Genomic DNA, 19,146 nt, shown 5'->3' with positions numbered 1-19,146 from the left:
GCCTCGAACCTATATTTTTTTGATGTCCTTTTTATGTTGAGATTCGTAGAGACAGCATTGATCCTTTGCTGAAGAGTCTCGCTGATCTTTCAGACAAGTCCTAAACTTAATTCTCTCCTTTTAGGCAAGGTTCATAAGATGACCTGGCTGGTAGCCAGATTCTGTGCCCAGATTTGTAGGCACAGATCATCCTCTAGAATAAAATAGCTTACTAAGGAAATAATGAAGTTGCCCTTTGCGGCGCTGTGATGTTAACATAAAAGTGAGTGCTGGAGGTAAATGGTTAAACAGGTTGCCCAGTCAGGACCCAGGGGGGTGGAGTCAGTGGGACTATAAAACCAGTTCTGGGAGGAGTTTGTTGGGAGTTGTGGGTGGGCAGTTGGTTGGATTTCGTGGGTTGGCTGGTTGGGAAAGGCAGTTGGTAATAGAGAGACAGTTAGGGCCGTGGGTTCTTGAGTGTGGGGAGGTAGAAGAGAGAGAGAGGGGAAAATAAGACTAAGAGAAGTAAAGAGTAACAACATTTGGAATGCTGTAAAAGTTCTGTTTGTTTCTGAAATAAAATACACTCTTCTTTATTAATTGAGAAGCTGACTGAGACTGAAGTGATTTTACCAGGGAGGACCTGGTTGGTGGCAATGGATTAGTGGTGTACGGGTCAATAGTCTGTGAGACGACTGGGGGCTCCGTACGAATGCCACAGGCGCCTCAGAGTCAATTTTTGTTATGGTAGCCCAAATCTCAGTTGTACGGGTGTATGTATAGATCTCAATTTTAACTCATGAGCTATTGCTGCAATCTGCTCCGATTGTATGTTTTATCTTTATGAACGCTGTTTTTATTGTGTTATGCTATGTGAGCTGGTCTTTGACCATAATATCTATCTATCTATCTATCTATCTATCTATCTATCTATCTATCATCTATCTATCTATCTATCTATCTATCTATCTATCTATCTATCATCTATCTATCTATCTATCATCTATCTATCTATCTATCTATCTATCTATCTATCTATCTATCTATCTATTGCCCAGCCCTAGGTAAAGGTAAAGGGACCCCTGACCATTAAGTCCAGTCGTGGCTGACTCTGGGGTTGCGGTGCTCATCTCGCTTTACTGGCCAAGGGAGCCGGCGTACAGCTTCCGGGTCATGTGGCCAGCATGACTAAGCCGCTTCTGGCGAACCAGAGCAGTGCACGGAAATGCCATTTACCTTACTGCTGGAGCGGTACCTATTTATCTACTTGCACTTTGACGTGCTTTCGAACTGCTAGGTTGGCAGAAGCAGGGACCGAGCAACAGGCGCTCACCCAGTTGTGGGGATTAGAACAGCCGACTTTCTGATCGGAAAGTCCTAGGCTCTGTGGTTTAACTCACAGCCCTAACATTCACTTAAAAACTTCCAAGGAAGGAGAGTCCACCGCCTTCCGAGGAAGTCTGTTCCACCATTGAACAGCTCTTACCATCAGAAAGTTCTTCCTGAAGTTTAATCGGAATCTCCTTGTGATTTGAGTCCATTGCTTTGGGTCGCCTCTCTGGAGCAGGAGAAAACAAGCTTGCTCCATCTTCCATGGGGCAGCCCTTCAGATGTGTGAAGATATCACCTCTCAGCCTTCTCATCTCCATGCTAAACATCCGTAAACATCTCCTTCATAAGGCTTTGGGTTTCCAGACCCTGTTCCATATTAGTTGCCCTCCTCACAACACACCTCCCGATCCATTGCAGGCAGCACCATTTTCTTCTGTCAAAAAACAGTGTTTCTCATTCTCGCTGTCCACTGTGCTGAAATTACATCGCTTACATAATACATACAATTACTGCATTACCACTATGCACTCTATGTGGGGGTTCCCTTGTGCTTCATTCGGAAGCTGCAATTAGTGCAAATTTCTGACAGGAAGGGAGATCTTGCCAACGTAAATCACACCTCTGCTTAAGTGACCTTGCACTGGTTGCCAATTTGCTACCGGGCTAAGTTCAAGGTGCTAACGCAAAGCCCTTCACGACTTGGAACCGGTTTACCTGTGAGATCACCTTACCCGGCATGTGCCAGCTGAACTGCTTCTACCTGCAGAACTGGCATTGTTACAGGTGTTAATTCCTCTTTTCACATTTGTGAGGTTGTTTTTTTAGTGTAGCAGCACCTGTACTTTGGAACTCCCTGCCCATTGACATCAGACAGATGCCGTCACTGTACTCTTTTGGGCCTGCTAAAAACATTTTTGTTTAGACAAATCTGTGCAGGTATTTAGAATGTTGAGGCATGTTTGGTCTTTAGTTTATCCCTGATATTTGTTTCAAATAGTTCATAGAATCATAGAGTTGGAAGGGACCCTGAGGATCATTTAGTCCAACCTACTCTCCGACCAGGGACACGGGTGGCGCTGTGGGTTAAACCACAGAGCCTAGGACTTGCTGATCAGAAGGTTGGCGGTTCGAATCCCCGTGACGGGGTGAGCTCCCGTTGCTCGGTCCCTGCTCCTGCCCACCTAGCAGTTTGAAAGCACGCCAGTGCAAGTAGATAAATAGGTACCGCTCCGACAGGAAGGTAAACGGCGTTTCTGTGCGCTGCTCTGGTTCGCCAGAAGGGGCTTAGTCATGCTGGCCACATGACCCGGAAGCTGTACGCCGGCTCCCTTGGCCAGTAAAGTGAGATGAGCTCCGCAACCCCAGAGTCGGCCTTGACTGGACCTAACGGTCAGGGGTCCCTTTACCTTTACCTACTCCCCAACCTACTCTCTTTGCAAACTGCTTTGAGGTTGTTGTTGTTTAAACAATCGAACAGTGCATAAGTTTTATAAATAAAATAAAATAAATGAGTACCTAAATTACGTTATCATTCTATTTGACCCCATTGATTTCAGTGCAAAGGGAACACAACGCAGATGAGTGGGGTGGGGAATGTAATCAATTATGTATCGTTTGTGGGCCGATAGCAACAGCAGCAGCAAATACTGATCACATTTGCTGGATTGATTTCCATTCTGGACGAATAAGCAAACATCATCAATTGGAATTCTCTGATGTACTTGGCCCCGGAATTGCAATAATGCTTCTCTTGCCTGGAAGGCGAGAGGCGTCTGTGTGGAAGCCATCTAGTTTTTGTGTAGCTGGAACACAGCATACAGTTCCCAGGTAAGAGACACACCCATTGTGCTACACACATTTGTCCCATACGTTATTGGCATGTTTCCTTTATGCTCACAGCAGAAGGTCCAGCTCAATATATAGCTCAGCTGGCTAGAGCGTGGTGCTGAGAATGCCAAGGTTGCTGGTTCGATTCCCCATATGGGACAGCTGCATATTTCTGCATTGCAAGGGGTTGGACTAGAATGGTCTTCAGGGTCTCTTGCAACTCTGCAATTCTATGGTTCTATTTTTAATGAGACTGTAACTATCAAAAGGGGACGGGGCGGCGCTGTGGGTTAAACCACAGAGCCTAGGACTTGCCGATCAGAAGGTCGGTGGTTCGAATCCCTGCGACAGGGTGAGCTTCCATTGCTCGGTCCCTGCTCCTGTCAACCTAGCAGTTCGAAAGCATGTCAAAGTGCAAGTAGATAAATAGGTACCGCTCCTGCGGGAAGGTAAACGGCGTTTCCGTGCGCTGCTCTGGTTCGCCAGAAGCGGCTTAGTCATGCTGGCCACATGACCCAGAAGCTGTACGCCGGCTCCCTTGGCCAATAAAGTGAGATGAGCACCGCAACCCCAGAGTCAGCCACGACTGGACCTAATGGTCAGGGGTCCCTCTACCTTTTAACTATCAAAAGCATGAAATAAAGCAACTATCAGGATAATGCCAGACAAAACCCACCGTTTTGTACACGAAGCTTCAGCTTGCATCTATTAACCTTCTTTCTCCCGTCTCTCTTTTATCGGAAATGCTCAAGATGGTAAGTTGGCTGGTTGTCCCATTCCCGGCCAGGAACAGAAGGTGGAACAGCAATCTTGTGCATTGCTCAGCTCAGGGCTCCCTGCCATCACGGCCTAGAGCCAAATCTTTGGCAGTTTCCAGTCGCCATTCTCTGCCTCGCCCCCCCCCCCATGTAGTATATGTTCTCATTTACCTCTTCAAGGAGCCCCTGAATCTTCCTTGACTGCCTGAGCATCAGGGAGACACCCTGAGTGGTGATGAAGTGCCAAGATGCTAACTCAAACAAATGCTCAAGCTTCTCCAGTGTTCGATCTCGCTGCAATGGTTGCAGCACACACTCACACTCACACATGCCTAACACGCCATAGGTATTTTTTGATGCCCCCCCCCCTTGCAGGGCCCAATTTCGCCAACCCCCTAGGTATGCCTCTGAGAGTCAATCCCTCCCCTCTGGCAGCCCCAGAAGCCTGGATAGCTCAGCTGGTTAGAGTGTGGTGCTGAGAACGCCAAGGTTGCAGGTTCGATCCCTGTGTGGGGCAGCTGCACATTCCTGTAGGGGGTTGGACTAGATCAGTAGTTCCCAATTAGGGAACACACCCAGGGTGTCCGTGGTCCCATCCCTTGCCTCCCCCCCACCTATTTTTTTTAAAAAATCATTTTTTGCAAATTTCAAAGTCTGTTTTAGTGCTGTGCAATTTTTTCAATATATCGGCCAAAATCGATTTTGAAATCACACCTTGATAACGATTTCGACCTGGCAATATGCAGCAATGTATTGCTTCTCGCACGAGGGAGAGCAGGGCAGCTGATTTCAAGGCACCACCGATATTGCACAATGATCTCAGCCAATAACGCTGCTCCCGGTGGAGTACAGGGTCAGATTTAAGGTGCTGGTTTTGACCTTTAAAGCCCTTCATGGCCTAGGACCCTCGTACCTACGGGACCGCTTCTCCCGATATGCCCCACGGAGGACCTTAAGGTCCATAAAGAGCAACACCCTAGTGGTCCCGGGCCCTAAGGAAGTCAGATTAGCCTCAAACAGAGCCAGGGCCTTTTCATCACTGGTTCCAGCCTGGTGGAACGCTCTGTCTCATGAGACCAGGGCCCTGCAGGATCTGATTTCTTTCTGCAGGGCCTGTAAGACAGAGTTGTTCCACCTGGCCTTTGGCTTGGAATCAACTTGACCCCCTTTCCCCCTTTCCACTTTCCTTTTTCCTTTCTCCTTCTGTGATGGAACTCCTATTTGGGGACTTCCCTGGCTTTTTCTGGCCCATGTAGGACCAGTCTGGATAGTTGGCCTTGGTGAAGACTTGACATTTTCATCCCCCAAAAGGTTTTGATTTGAGTTTCCACTGAAATGAGGCTGCATTTTAATGTTTTATTTTAATCTTGTTTTTTAAGCTGCATTTCAATCAATTGTTTTTATATTTGGTGTTAACCACCCTGAGCCCGGTCTAGGCTGGGGAGGGTGGGGTATAAATAAAATGTATGATGATGATGATGATCTGAGCTGCCTTCCTCTCATGCTGACAGGGAAGAGGGCAGCTGATGGCCCTCATTTCAAGGCAGTGTAGCACTACCTTCCCCTGGCACTGAGGTGGAGCAGCTTTTTCAGTCATCAGGAAAGCAGCAGCCACAGTGGATCTTTGCTGGCTGCCAACGCTGGCTGCCCCACTGACTTTGGCTTGATGCACCCCCCATCCCCTCCCCCACTCAAACCATGTGGTGGAGGTGAATCCGCTTCCTCTCCTCCCCCCACCCACCCATTCTCAGTGACTGCTCCTTCCCTCATCCCCACACCTGATCTCCAGTTTCAGACATCGTGATGTATTGCAATATTGCGATGTTTAGCTGCTGATATATCACGATGCTGAAAGCCAGATATCTCTCAGCCCTAGTCTGTTTTTTTTAGTACAGTGGTACCTTGGGTTACAATAAGAGGTGCAGGTGGCGCTGTGGTCTAAACCACAGAGCCTAGGGCTTGCTGATCAGAAGGTTGGCGGTTCGAATCCCTGTGACGGGGTGAGCTCCTGTTGTTCGGTCCCAGCTCCTGCCCACCTAGCAGTGCAAGTAGATAAATAGGTACCACTCTAGCGGGAAGGTAAATGGCATTTCCGTGTGCTGCTCTGGTTTCTCCATGCTGGCCACATGACCCAGAAGCTGTCTGCGGACAAATGCTGGCTCCCTCGGCCTATAGAGCGAGATGAGTGCCGCAACCCCATAGTTGTCTGTGACTGGACCTAACGGTCAGGGGTACCTTTGTTATGATATAGAAGCAATGCACCCGCGAGCTGCTGGTAGCTTGAAACCAAAACATAATGGGAATGTTGGGACTGTTCCGTGGGAAACAGAGGGACAGTCAATTCACAGTGCAAAGCACCGGAATTAGCTCAGAGTGTAATATGAGCTCTTCCTTTTGTTCCTGTACAGGAAGTGCAGGAAGTGTTTCACTCTCGACTGCTGGAATTTGAAGAGAGCAGTCATGTTTTTTGTAACGCTGCAAAGACAGAAATAAAGGCATGTAAATACGTTTCTGTCTATCTCTTTCCCCTGCCCGGGGGGGGGGCAGGAAAGAGGGGTGTGTTCTTCTCATGCTGAGAAGGATCGCCTATTGCGACCTCTGCCGGGATCTTGCTGGGGAATGCAGACAGGGAGGTCAACAGGAGATCAAGCCGGGTGCCTGGGAGAGTTGCCAGTTTCTCCTGATAAAGGCTTGATTCCCGACAACCTTTACTTTTTTACCTCTGTTTACAGATGCTTCAGGTTACAGATACTTCAGTTTACAGACTCATCTAACCCAGAAATAGTACCTCGGGTTAAGAACTTTACTTCAGTATCAAAACAGAAATCGCACGGTGGCGGCGGCAAGAGGCCCCATTAGCTAAAGTGGTGTCTCAGGTTAAGAACAGTTTCAGGTTAAGAACGGACCTCCGGAACAAATTAAGTTCTTAACCCGAGGTACCACTGTATACCTAAAATCCTTTGCTTACTAGTGGCTACCCCCACATTTTGTTCAAAAAATTGCTTAGTAGAGGTAACTGCAATAGAATTATCTATGGTAGGGGGTCCGTGGCTTGGCTTTTGAAAAATCAGGGACCTCAGTTATTAGCTAATTGGGAACCACCAGACTAGTTGATCCTCAGCGTCCCTTCCGACTCTACGATTCTTTGATTCTGTCCAAGAAAGGCTAGTGTGCTCCTGTTCTCTGTTTGCTGGCTGAGAGTCCAGCCACAAAGACTGGCACAATCGCTCTGCAGCCTGTCTTCCTTGGGGCCATCAGCCAACAGTTGCTGGGCAGGTAATGACTTGTCTGTCCTCTGGAGGTCTACAGGAGTGCCACAGGCTGAGGCTGCTGCCAATTCTCTTTCCAGCCACCGGTGCTGATTATCAGTGGATTTGTTTGACCCTCTGGCAGGAGGCCGGGGCTTCGAACTGGGGCAGATTCAGCTCCCCCACCTCCTGGCATCCTTTGCTCAGTTGCTCTGGCTCCCAGCACCGTCTCTAAACCCGTTATCAGCAGCGGCCAGTCCGAGTGCTTTTCTGAATGCTTCCTCTCGCTGGAAGATTTGGCTGCCTTCTCTGTTTTGCTTTCTGATTCCGTTGGCTTCCCCTTCCCACCTGCCTTCTCCTGCAGATCATGCAAAAAGGGAAATTAGGGTTGTTAACGGAGGAATCCGAGGGCTCCCTTGGGCAAAAAACAAAGACACCAAGCAGGACAATTTTGAGCAAAACAGCAGCCTGTAGGCTTGGCCTTTATTGGAAACTGTCGCGATAGGACTCCCACCCACAACAAGATGAAGCAAAATGGAAGCCCCAAAGAAAAGAAGACCCCAACGTTTATTAGCTACTAACCCCCCAAGCTACACCCCTAGAACTACATCACAACTACATCATGACTACATCATTGACACATCACAAAAAGGAGGGGTTGAGGGAGGGGTTGTGGAAGTAACCTGGCTGGTTCCTCCTTTTCCCCGCCCCATGAGTCATTTCCAGAGGACAAAGGGGAGTTGGCAGTTTTCTGCCCCCAGAGGGAAGATCTGATCATTGTCCTTTGTTCCAGTCTGTGTTGAATCCACTCCCATATGCAAGTCTGTTGTGTCCTTGATGGTCTTCTGTCTGGGACCATCAAGGTTGCCATGCCAACTGGGCAGGGCTCCTGAGTACGTGTTGGTACGGTTTAGGGATTATGGCCATCCTGTATCAAACTGTCCCCCTTTGATAGTCCTTCCTTCATGGAGCAAAATAAAAGTGGACTGGTGTAATTCCGATGTATGGTTGATTTACTATGAATTTATAACAGAAACGTCGCGTATGTCATGTGTGAGTGTGTGTGTGTGTCACACTGAATGATTGGGGTGGGGGGGGGGCGTTTCCTGCAACAGGGTTTCTCCCCTCTGCATTTCCTCTATATGTCCCAGTTTAATTGGTAGGTGCTGGATGTTGCGGAGTGGCTCAGAAGAAGGGAATCTGCTTTGCATTAAGAAGGTTCCAGGTTCCATCTCCAATGACATCTTCAAGTAGGGTTGAGAATGTCCCCCTCCCCACACAATCTAAATCCCTGAAGAGCTTTTGCCAGTCAGTGAGACACTACTCAGCTAGATGGCCCAGCTGTCAGACTCAGTATGAGGCAGATTCTCATGTTCCTGAAGATGACCTGGAAACAGCAGAGACTGGGCGTTTTAGTGTCTCCCTATTGCCCAACCCTCCCTCCCAGTTCTAGTGAGGACTTTGTTGTTGTTTAGTCATGTCCGACTCTTCATGACCCCCTGGACCAGAGCACGCCAGGCACTCCTGTCTTCCACTGCCTCCCGCAGTTTGGTCAAACTCATGCTGGTAGCTTCGAGAACACTGTCCAACCATCTCGTCCTCTGTCGTCCCCTTCTCCTTGCGCCCTCCATCTTTGCCAACATCAGGGTCTTTTCCAGGGAGTCTTCTCTTCTCATGAGGTGGCCAAAGTATTGGAGCCTCAGCTTCACGATCTGTCCTTCCAGTGAGCACTCAGGGCTGATTTCCTTCAGAATGGAGAGGTTTGATCTTCTTGCAGTCCATGGGACTCTCAAGAGTCTCCTCCAGCACCAGAATTCAAAAGCATCAATTCTTTGGCGATCGGCCTTCTTTATGGTCCAGCTCTCACTTCCATACATCACTACTGGGAAAACCATAGCTTTAACTATACGGACCTTTGTTGGCAAGGTGATGTCTTTGCTTTTTAAGATGCTGTCTTATAAAGATGCTGTCTAGTGAGGACTAGAACCTTGATTTTTGGTTTTGGAGTGTGCTGCCCTGGACAAATGGATCACCTCCAGTGTTGGCTCCTGGTTTTTTTTTTTTTTTTGGGGGGGGGGTGTCCTCAGACGAGACAGCTTCCATAGGCCTCCGTCCTTTGGTGATGATGTTCCTCTTTGCCATCATCGCCATCATCTTCCTCACTGTTTGCTTGTGGCACAGAGAACCCTTGATCAAACAGCAGGGATGGCTGCTGTCCAACTGGGGACTAGTGGGGAGCCACACAGTAGATGACGCCAGAGCCATGAGAGCTCATTCTAGTTTTGTCCTCAGCCTCTTGAGTTCCACAAGGGGCCGCACTGAGACTACAGGAGAGTTGGCCGCAGGGCTGTCTTAAGCATATGCAGCGCCGGGGTGCAAAGATATACCCAGCGGCCCCCCCCAGGCACGTAGGAGGGCGGAGCCGGCCGGCCACCTCAGCATCTTGCTGGCTCGGTCACCCCCGAACACATGGCACAGGGCCACCCGCAGCAGAAGAGCCTGCCGCAGTGCTTCAACTGATGGGCGTGCTCCTCCCTGGACTCAACTCTCGGGCCCCGGACTCTTTTATATATATATATATATATATATATATATAAATTTTTATTCGTTTTTTAACATATCATTTTCAACAGTAATTAAACATACTTTTTACATCTTATTCAAATTTTTTGACTTCCATCAGTCCTGTCTGAAAATTTTCCAATCTAATCTCTCCGTATGCATTTCTTATTTTCCCTATTACATTTCAATCTCATAATAAACATCTCTGTCTCTTTCTGCTTTGTAACACTTCGTATATTTCTCCTTACAAAACTTCTTGGAGTCCTACTAGCGTAATTTGTTGATGACAGCTGCTCTTCAAATAATTCATATACTTCTTCCAATCTTCTGTAAATCTCTGGTCCTGCAGGTTTCGAATCCTTCCTGTCATTTTGTACAATTCTGCATAGTCCCGGACTCTTGGCCTGCCGCCCCTGAGAGCCAGGCGCCCGGGTGCCCCGCACCCCTAGCGCCTATGGGTAAGACAGCCCTGGTTGGCCAGCTGGGCTACAAACCTGGACTGGTTGTAAGGCAGGCAGGTGGCTGAAGTCATAGAACATAGAACACGGAATTGCAATGTTGGAATCATATAGTCCAACCCCCTGCAATGCAGGAATATCTCACCCAGCGCTGGGCTCGAACCCATGACCCTGAGGTTATTAACAGCCTCATGCTTTACTGACTGAGCTACCCCTCAGCTTGCAAGTCAGATTGTGGCTAGTGGGGCAGCACCTCTATAATCAAGCAATCTCTGCTGCTGAAGAGGCTTAGGGTTTGATGGTCAAACCTTCACGTAGCAGGAACTGCTTTGTCCTCCAAAAGCTCATAACCAATTTAATAAAACAAGCAAATGAATAAATAATACCGCTCCCCAGCATTTGCCGCCTGAAGCAGCTGCCTCAGTCTGCCTAATGAGAAGGGCGGCTTGGTAATTTGCGTGATACATCAAATGGGGGAAGCATCTCCCTGTGTGGGAATCGGAGAATGTGTGCAGGAGGAGGAAGCTGGCAGGCATTGCCACAAATTTGGATGTGGTTGTAAGTTAAGAAGGCAGGCAGGATTCTGCAGAGTTGGAAAAGGTTCAGAAAAGGGAAACCAAAGGAGGGAATGGAGTGACTCCGCTGTGAGGAAAGGTTACAGTGTTTGGGACTTTTTAGTTTAGACCTGGTTTTCCTAAACCTGGGTCTCCAGCTGTTTTTGGACTACAGTTCCCATCATCCCTGAACACTGGTCCTGCTAGCCAGGGATGGTTCTCTCAAACCTTTTGTTGGCATCACATACAAACATCCATAGCAAATCAATACAGAATTACCTCCTTCCCAGTGACACAAAACATTTGTCAAATGAAAGAGGCAAAGCAGTCTAACATTACATCTCTAGGTCTCCAGGGAGATCAGACGTCTGCAATGTGTTTCGATGACAAAAAACCAGATTAAGATATTTAGCCACTAACTTGGTGAGCTCCTGATTACAGTGGTACGTCTGGTTGCGAATGGGATCTGTTCCGGAGGCCCGTTCGCAACATGAAAAGCCCGCAACCTGAAGTGCCTTATCTGCGCAGGTGCGCAGCATGATTTGGCGCTTGTGCGCATGCGCAAAGCACGATGTAGTGCTACTGAGCATGCGCGAGCAGCGAAACCCAGAAGTAACCCTTTCCGGTACTTCCGGGTCGCTGTGGGGTGCAACCTGAAAAAATGTAACGTGAAGCAAATGTAACATGAGGTATGACTGTATTCCCCAATAATAGAAAATGTATGACCTCTAACTCTGGTTTAAATTTGGGGATGCAGAGTTGATCTAGGAACTGTTGGCGGAGATCAACATGTAGTTTACATTTAAGAACCATATGTGTAAGAGTTTCCACCTGATGGTCTTCACATGGGCAAATTCTTTCTCCTTCCACCATTCCCGAGAACCTTCCCCACAGGAGGTTTGAAGGATTTGAATTAAACCTGGCCAGTGAAAATGCCCCTCTTTCTTGAGGATTAAGCAAAAATTCAAGATAATTATGGTTAATTTCATGTGCCCAAGAAAGTTGAAAGTTAAGAGGGGAACATGTTATTATTTATTATTAGATGGGCCCTGGGCTGGACCCAGCAGGCTTTTCTTGCATTCTCAGGTGGGATGTGGTGGAGGGCAAGCCAATGGAAGTGGGGCAATGCTCCACTTGCTCTGATGGACCAGCCTTTGCTGTCCAGTGGGCAATGTGGATTCCACATTCCCAACACCACCACTGCCTGGGGCAAGAGCGAGAGGCAGGTGAAGGAGGAGGTGAGCGGGATGCTGAAGAAGAAGAGGCAGGGGCCCTTGCCAGTGTGGTCCCCCAGCACATGTCCACGCAAGCTTAGCCTTGGCGCCCCCCCAACCATCACTTTCCCTGTTGCTTCCAAAGCCCCGGGGCTCCCCGAAAGCTGTAGCAAAGATTCATGGCTGCGGAAAGGGCGGTAATCACCCGTGAAGCTGCTTGGCCTGGCGCGAGGTCTGCCACTCAGGTAAATGTCCACCCAGAGGCCAGTTCCTGGAAGCCTTGCCCTTTTGGCAAGGCGGCTAATGAGCTTGTAATGGAAAATAACAACCCCCGAGCTCTCGAGGTGATGCTTTTAATCTTCCACGGCTGGGTTTCCAGCCTGACTCAGACTGAGCACTGGAGGTTGACAGCAGCGGCTGGGCCTGGAGAAGAAATATTCGGGGGCTGTCAAGCACACTCTCCCTCCTGCTCATAGAGGCTCTTTCAGGTCTTTCTCAGAACGATTCAGCTACAGGAGCCCAGCTGATGGTGTTCTAGAATTGTAGTGCTTGAGGGGTCACTAGCGGTCATCTAGTCCAGCCCCCTGCAATGTCAAGGTGCCAAGGTGAGTTAGACAGGAGAAGGCTTCCACCAGCTCATGGAAGGTCCGCAGGCGTTTTTTTGGGAGGGGGCTGTATCTGGACAACCCCCTCCCAGATAGAAGAGGTTCCTTGAGGCAAATGTCTGGGTCCTTGAGAAAATCAGAGAGGTGTTGGATGAGGCCAGTGCCCCACCTAGTCCAGCATCCTGTTCTCACAGCGGCCAAGCAGTGGCTTGTGGGAAACCCACAAGCAGGACCCAAGCACAAGAGCCTTCTCCCCACTCCTGTGGCTTCCAGCAACTGGTGTTCAGAAGCTTTGCTGCTTCTGAACATGAAGGCAGAGCATAACCATCCTGACTAGTGGCCATCAGTACCTTTTTCCTCCTCTGTGAATTTGCCCAATCCCTTTTGAAAGTCAATCAGTTTGGTGGTCTCTTTGTCTCCCGTGGGAAACAGTTCTATGGTTTAACTATGGTAAAAAAGAGGTAAAGGTAAAGGACCCCTGGATGGTTAAAGGTAAAGGTAAAGGTAAAGGGACCGCTGAGCATTAGGTCCAGTCGTGGACAACTCTGGGGTTGCGGCGCTCATCTCGCTTTAATGGCCGAGGGAGCCGGTGTACAGCTTCCAGGTCATGTGGCCAGCATGACTAAGCCACTTCTGGCGAACCAGAGCAGTGCACAGAAATGCCGTTTACCTTCCCACCGGAGTGGTACCTATTTATGTGCTTGCACTTTGAACTGCTAGGTTGGCAGGAGCAGGGACTGAGCAATGGGTCTCACCCTGTTGTGTGGATTCGAACCACCGACCTTCTGATCGGCAAGTCCTAGGCTCTGTGATTTAACCCACAGCGTCCAGTCAAAGGTGACTATGGGGTTGCGCTCATCTCGCTTTCAGGCTGAGGGAGCCGGCATTTGTCCACAGACAGCTTTCTGGGTCATGTGGCCAGCATGACCAAACCGCTTCTGGCGCAATGGGACACCATGATGGAAACCAGAGTGCATGGAAATGCTATTTACCTTCCCGCTGCAGCGGTACCTATTTATCTATTTTCACTAGTGTGCTTTCGAACTGCTAGGTAGGCAGGAGCTGGGACAGTGCAATGGGAGCTCACCCAGTTGTGTGGATTCGAACCGCCAGCCTTCTGATCGGCAAGCCCAAGAGGCTCAGCTGTTTAGACCACAGCGCCACCCGCATCCCTATGGTTTAACTATGAGCCCCAGCTCACCAAGCATCAAGGTGATGTAAACAGGAAAACACAGTTCTCTTCTGCTTTTATCATCACAACAACCCTTGGTGGTAGGTTGGGCTGAGAGACAGCGACTGACCCGACATAACCCAGTGAGTGTCAGAGCCAAGTGGGTGGATTTGAACCCTGGTCCTAGTCTGGTGCTCCAGCTCTGGCTTTCAGTTCAGGAGGGGAAAGGGTCTGTAGTGTCCTCTATGTGTCTCTGAAGGGAGGAGCATCTGACCAAGGGCAAACGCAGGCCATGCGCCACAACTGAGACACATCTTTGCTGTAGAAGCTTTTCCTTCGATATCCACACATCCTTTCCCATCCTTTCCTTAATGATTGCTGAGTCAGCACGCCAGTGTCAGAAATGCTGCAAGGGTGGTACACGACCCCAGTGCAGTTAGGGAAAATGTACAAAAGTAGTTCAAATATATGTTGGAAGTGTAAGGAAAAGGAAGGGACATTTTATCATATGTGGTGGGATTGTAATGTAATTTAAAAAATGTGGGAAATGATATACAATGAATTGAAGAAAATGTTCCATTTAACATTTGTTTAAAAACCTGAAGCATTTTTGTTAGGGATTGTACGGAAAGATCTGCCAAAAAAGCTGAAAAACATCTTCCTGTATGCGACAATGGCCACTAGAGTTCTGGTAGCACAAGGATGGAAGACTGAAGAAACCCCAACTAAAGAATCATGGCAAGAAAAATTGATGGACTATGCAGAACTGGCAAAATTGACATATAAGCTACGGGACAAGGATAACTGTGACTTTAAAGATGAATGGGAACCCTTTACAAAGTATTTGAAGACGCAACAAAGCGAACTGGACTTCTTGGCTGGCTTTGAATAAACATTCACAAACTTTTCTATTGATGATAATCAGCTAAATAGTTTGAGGATCTATACAACTGTGTAATATGCAGAAAACAGCATTCTTAGAGAAACCAAAGACTGGAACTGAGGGAAGTCGGGGGGTGGGGGAGGGGGTGGGTTTTGTGTGGGAGGGGGGGAGGGAGGAAAAATGGGGGAAAAATAAGGATGATATGTTTCTGGATAATATGTTTTTTTAAAAATTTTGAATAAAATAGTTTAAAAAAAGAAGAACTGCTGCAAGGGGGCCCAGGCACTATAAAGAATCAGAAATGTCGAGTCGGAAGGGATATCCAAAGGTCATCCAGTCCAACCCCCATCAAGGCAGGGACCACAGCTCAAAAATCCCTGATAGCTGGTCATCCAATTTCTGCTTAAATACCTCCAACGAAGGGGAGTCCGCCACCTTTCAAGGTAATTCTTCCTCTGCATTCCACACCCCCTCCAGCACTGTGGGCGGCCCACATTTCCCTCTGTCTGACGGCTCCCTCCTAACTCCCGCCAGCCACAAGGAGCAGCCCCTTCTTGGCCTCTGCTATTTCTGCTGGGGAGTGGAGCAGGGAAATCAAAATGCCTTCCACTCATCTCCCGGGAGCTCATTTAAGCGGCTGATGGCTGCTGTAGCTCCTCTCGTTCCTAAATGATAATTCAGGGTTCCTGCAGTTGCAAGGGGGAGGAGAAGGAAGAGGGCTGCTTTGTCCCACTGGATGGATGATGAAGGAGGCCCCGTTTAGGCGACAAACCACTTCAATTAGTCTGGTTGTGGTTTCCTCTGCAACTCCCTTCTCCCTGTTCATCTATATTTCAGCACGGCAGGCTGAGGGGATCATCTAGGCTTAAGGAAAAGGATCAGATATGGGGGATCAAAAACGTCAACAGGCTCCAAGAGCTATTGACCAGGGCTGCTTATAGGGAGCAGGCGATTCTCTCAGACCCTCCAAGTGTCCCTATTTTCCATGGACAGTCCCAGATTTACAGAATCTGTCCTGGTTTCTGATTTGATCCCGGAATGTCTTGCTTTTCCTTAGGACACCCCTATTTTCATCAAAGAAATGTCGGAGGGTATGGTAGGATGTCCCTATTTCCATAGGAGTGTGTGGAGTTGTGTGACCCCCAAGCCAAGGAGATAAGTAACTGTACAACCTTTAGAAGACATCTGAAGGCAGCCCTGTATGGGGACGTTTTTTTAAAGTTTAATGTTTTATTATGTTTTTATATACAGTGGTACCTCTGGTTAAGAACTTAATTTGTTCTGGAACTGAAACCTAAGAACCTGAAACTGTTCTTAACCTGAGGTACCACTTTAGCTAATGCAGCCTCCCGCTGCTGCCGCATCGCTGCCGCACGATTTCTGTTCTCATCCTGAAGCAAAGTACTTAACCTAAGGTACTATTTCTGGGTTAGCAGAGTCTGTAACCTGAAGCGTCTGTAACCTGAAGCGTCTGTAACCCGAGGTACCACTGTATGTTGGACGCAGCCCAGAGTGGCTGGGGTGACCCAGTCAGATGGATGGGTGAGGTATTATTATTATTATTATTATTATTATTATTATTATTTCCCTATTTTCTTCGGAGAAAGAAAATACCAACCTGTTTCTGGGATATAATACAAAGTGCTGGTCATCACCTATAAAGCCCTGTATGGCTTAAGCCCTGACTGTCTGGAGGACCATAGTCTCTCATACAAACATGGCTAGGCTCTGAGATCTCCAGGGGAGGCACTTTTCTCAGTCCTGCCATCCTCACAAGTGCACTTGGTGGGGATGTGGGGCAGGGCCTTCTTGGTGGTGGCTGCTCCTAAACACCTTTGGAACTCCCTCCTCCTCCTCCTCCTCCTCCTCCTCCTCCTCCTTTTAAAATATTTTTATTAAAGATTTTCTCCGTTTACAAAATAACATTCCCTGTCTCTTTCTCAGGTTGTACAATCTTTCTTACAAACCATTTACATTTGTTGTGAGACATTAGTGTTGAGTGCAGTATAAGGTTGGGGGACAAGAGGAGGAAGAGGAGGGGTGGGGTGGTGAGGCTCAGGGGCGGAGGAAGGGGGGTGCGGTGGGGGCGGACCGTCCCAGGTATCTTCGCTGAGGTGGGTGACATTTGGCATGCCACCCACCTGCGACTCCCAAACCTATCCCGAGCCATCTTGGGGGGGGGGGGGCTGCACTGCTTTGCTGGAGGCATTCCCTTCTTCCCCCTTCATTTTGACAACTGGGGGAGGCTTGGGAGTCACGGGCGGGCAGTGTGCTGAATGTCCGTCATCGGCGGCTCGCCGTGCCCCCGGCTGCAGGGCACCCGTGCTGCTCCATGCACCCGAGCAGCTATCCCGCACCTGGGAGAGCACCCTCCACGCCACGCCCCCCTCTGGCGCTGGTGAGGCTTGCATTCTTTTATACAGTGTACATGTGGGGTTTTGTATCAGCATCAACTGGGTAGGTTCTCTTTCCATTTGTTTATTACATTTCCTTGGTAGTGAGAGGTATTGGGGGGCAGGGTGTGGTTGGTTCTCTGTGGATGGCTACAGTGGGGTTTGTTTGCATTTGTGATGGGGGGGGGGCAGGGAGGGCTTGTTGGGTCAGGTAAGCCAGATTGATTCGTATGCTGTCGGTGGATTCTTGTTGTCGTCTTATTGGGCTGTGTACAGTGGTACCTCTGGATGCGAACAGGATCTGTTCCGGAGCCCCGTTTGCATCCTGAAGTGAACGCAACCACATCTTTGCGTCTGTGCAGGTCATGATTCGCCACTTCTGCGCATGCGCGTGACGTCATTTTGAGCATCTGCGCATGTGTGAGCAGCAAAACCCAGAAGTAACATGTTCCATTACTTTCAGGTCGCTGCGGAGCGTAACCTGAAAACGCTCAACCCGAAGCTACTTCAACCCGAGGTATGACTGTATGTGATAAAGGGGAGCCATACTGGGGTGAAGGCGTCCTCTTCTATTTGTCCCCTCGTCAGTTTCAATTTATTGGTTAGCTTTTCCAGTAAGGCTGTTTCCCATACAATTTGATACCATTGGTTCATATTTATTTCTGACTGGTCTCTCCAGTGTCTATGAGGTTTCTGGCTGCTGAGAGTAGGTGGGTTATAAACTCTCTATAATGTTAGTGGTCATTATGATCTCGGAAGATGTTCAGTAGGGCCAGTTCTGGGGTGAGTTCTAATACCTCTTTGGTTATTTTGCATATCTCTTGTAGGACTGCTGTCCAGAAGGGTTGGATTTTAGGGCACTCTCAACACATGTGGAGGTATGTGCCTGTGGAGGTACAGCCTCTCCAACATCTTGATGAAGTTCTTGGGCGTCTTCTTCTTCTTTGGCAATCACTCGTAGCCGAATAAGATTGTCCTCCATAAACACGGGTTTGAGTCCGTAAGAGACTGCGGAGGCCAATTCTGGAACCACACGTCCTCCACAGTGGGGACTTTGGTTTCCAGGTGGGAGTTGATCACAGTGTGGATTTGCCAAGCATGCCTTTCTCTTAGCACGTTTCTCCTTTGCGTCCTGAGTTCGAGTGTCTCCAAAGCCCATTTACAGATAGGTAGCCGTGTTGGTCTGCCATAGTCAAAACAAAAAAAATTCCTTCCAGTAGCACCTTAAAGACCAACTAAGTTAGTTCTTGGTATGAGCTTTCGTGTGCATGCACACTTCTTCAGATACCAAAGCCCATGACACCTTTGGTAAAGGCTGTTCTAGCCTCCTTTTTCTTTCTTCAGTTGTCCCTCGCCTGCTCTTCGAGTCTCTTGAAGCGCTGCAATATCGATGTTAAAATGTCACTGCTCTCTTGCAATGATGGCAGTTCTGCATTCAGGATGCACGTTATCTGTGTTATCTGACAAAGTCCGTATTTTCCATGTTCCAAAGTTCAATTGTCTTTTACGACCGCTAGGTGGTGACCCCACTGGGTGAGGTAATCCAGTCAGGAAAAAAGGGTTGCCTCCAACCATGGAGGCAAAACACAGCCCTCCTGGCTTGTAGCCATCGATAGCCCTCTCCTCCTCCAGGAAGTTGTCTAATTCTCTTTTAAAGCCATCCAAGTTGGTGGGCATCACTGCATACTGCAGCAGTGAGTTCCATAGTTCAGCCATGTGAGCTACATAGTTAATTGACTATTCATTGACAGAGAATGTTTAAAATAAAAGCACAGGGGACCTTTTTGGTGCCAACTGTGGAGGAAGAGCATTGCCATCATAGCTAAGTAAAGGTAAAGGGACCCCTGACCGTTAGGTCCAGCCGTGGCCGACTCTGGGGTTGCGGTGCTCATCTCACTTTATTGGCCGAGGGAGCCGGCGTACAGCTTCTGGGTCATGTGGCCAGCATGACTAAGCCGCTTCTGGCGAACCAGAGCAGCACATGGAAACGCCGTTTACCTTCCCGCCGGAGTGGTACCTATTTATCTACTTGCACTTTGACGTGCTTTTGAACTGCTAGGTGGGCAGGAGCAGGGACCGAGCAACGGGAGCTCACCCCATCACGGGGATTTGAACCGCTGACCTTCTGATCAGCAAGTCCTAGGCTCTGTGGTTTAGACCAC

At 48.6% G+C, this 19,146-nt stretch overlaps 1 non-coding gene across 1 annotated transcript; it reads left to right on the top strand.

Moving 5' to 3' along the window:
- The first annotated feature begins 4,339 nt into the window (after window positions 1-4,339).
- On the top strand, window positions 4,340-4,413 carry TRNAL-GAG (transfer RNA leucine (anticodon GAG)). The gene has a single exon. It is a non-coding gene; the product is annotated as a tRNA-Leu (tRNA).
- The last annotated feature ends 14,733 nt before the right edge of the window (window positions 4,414-19,146 follow it).

The sequence above is a fragment of the Podarcis muralis genome, chromosome 7 (assembly GCF_964188315.1).
Source record: "Podarcis muralis chromosome 7, rPodMur119.hap1.1, whole genome shotgun sequence".
Classification (NCBI taxonomy): domain Eukaryota; kingdom Metazoa; phylum Chordata; class Lepidosauria; order Squamata; family Lacertidae; genus Podarcis; species Podarcis muralis.
This window is presented reverse-complemented; position numbering and strand designations above follow the sequence as displayed.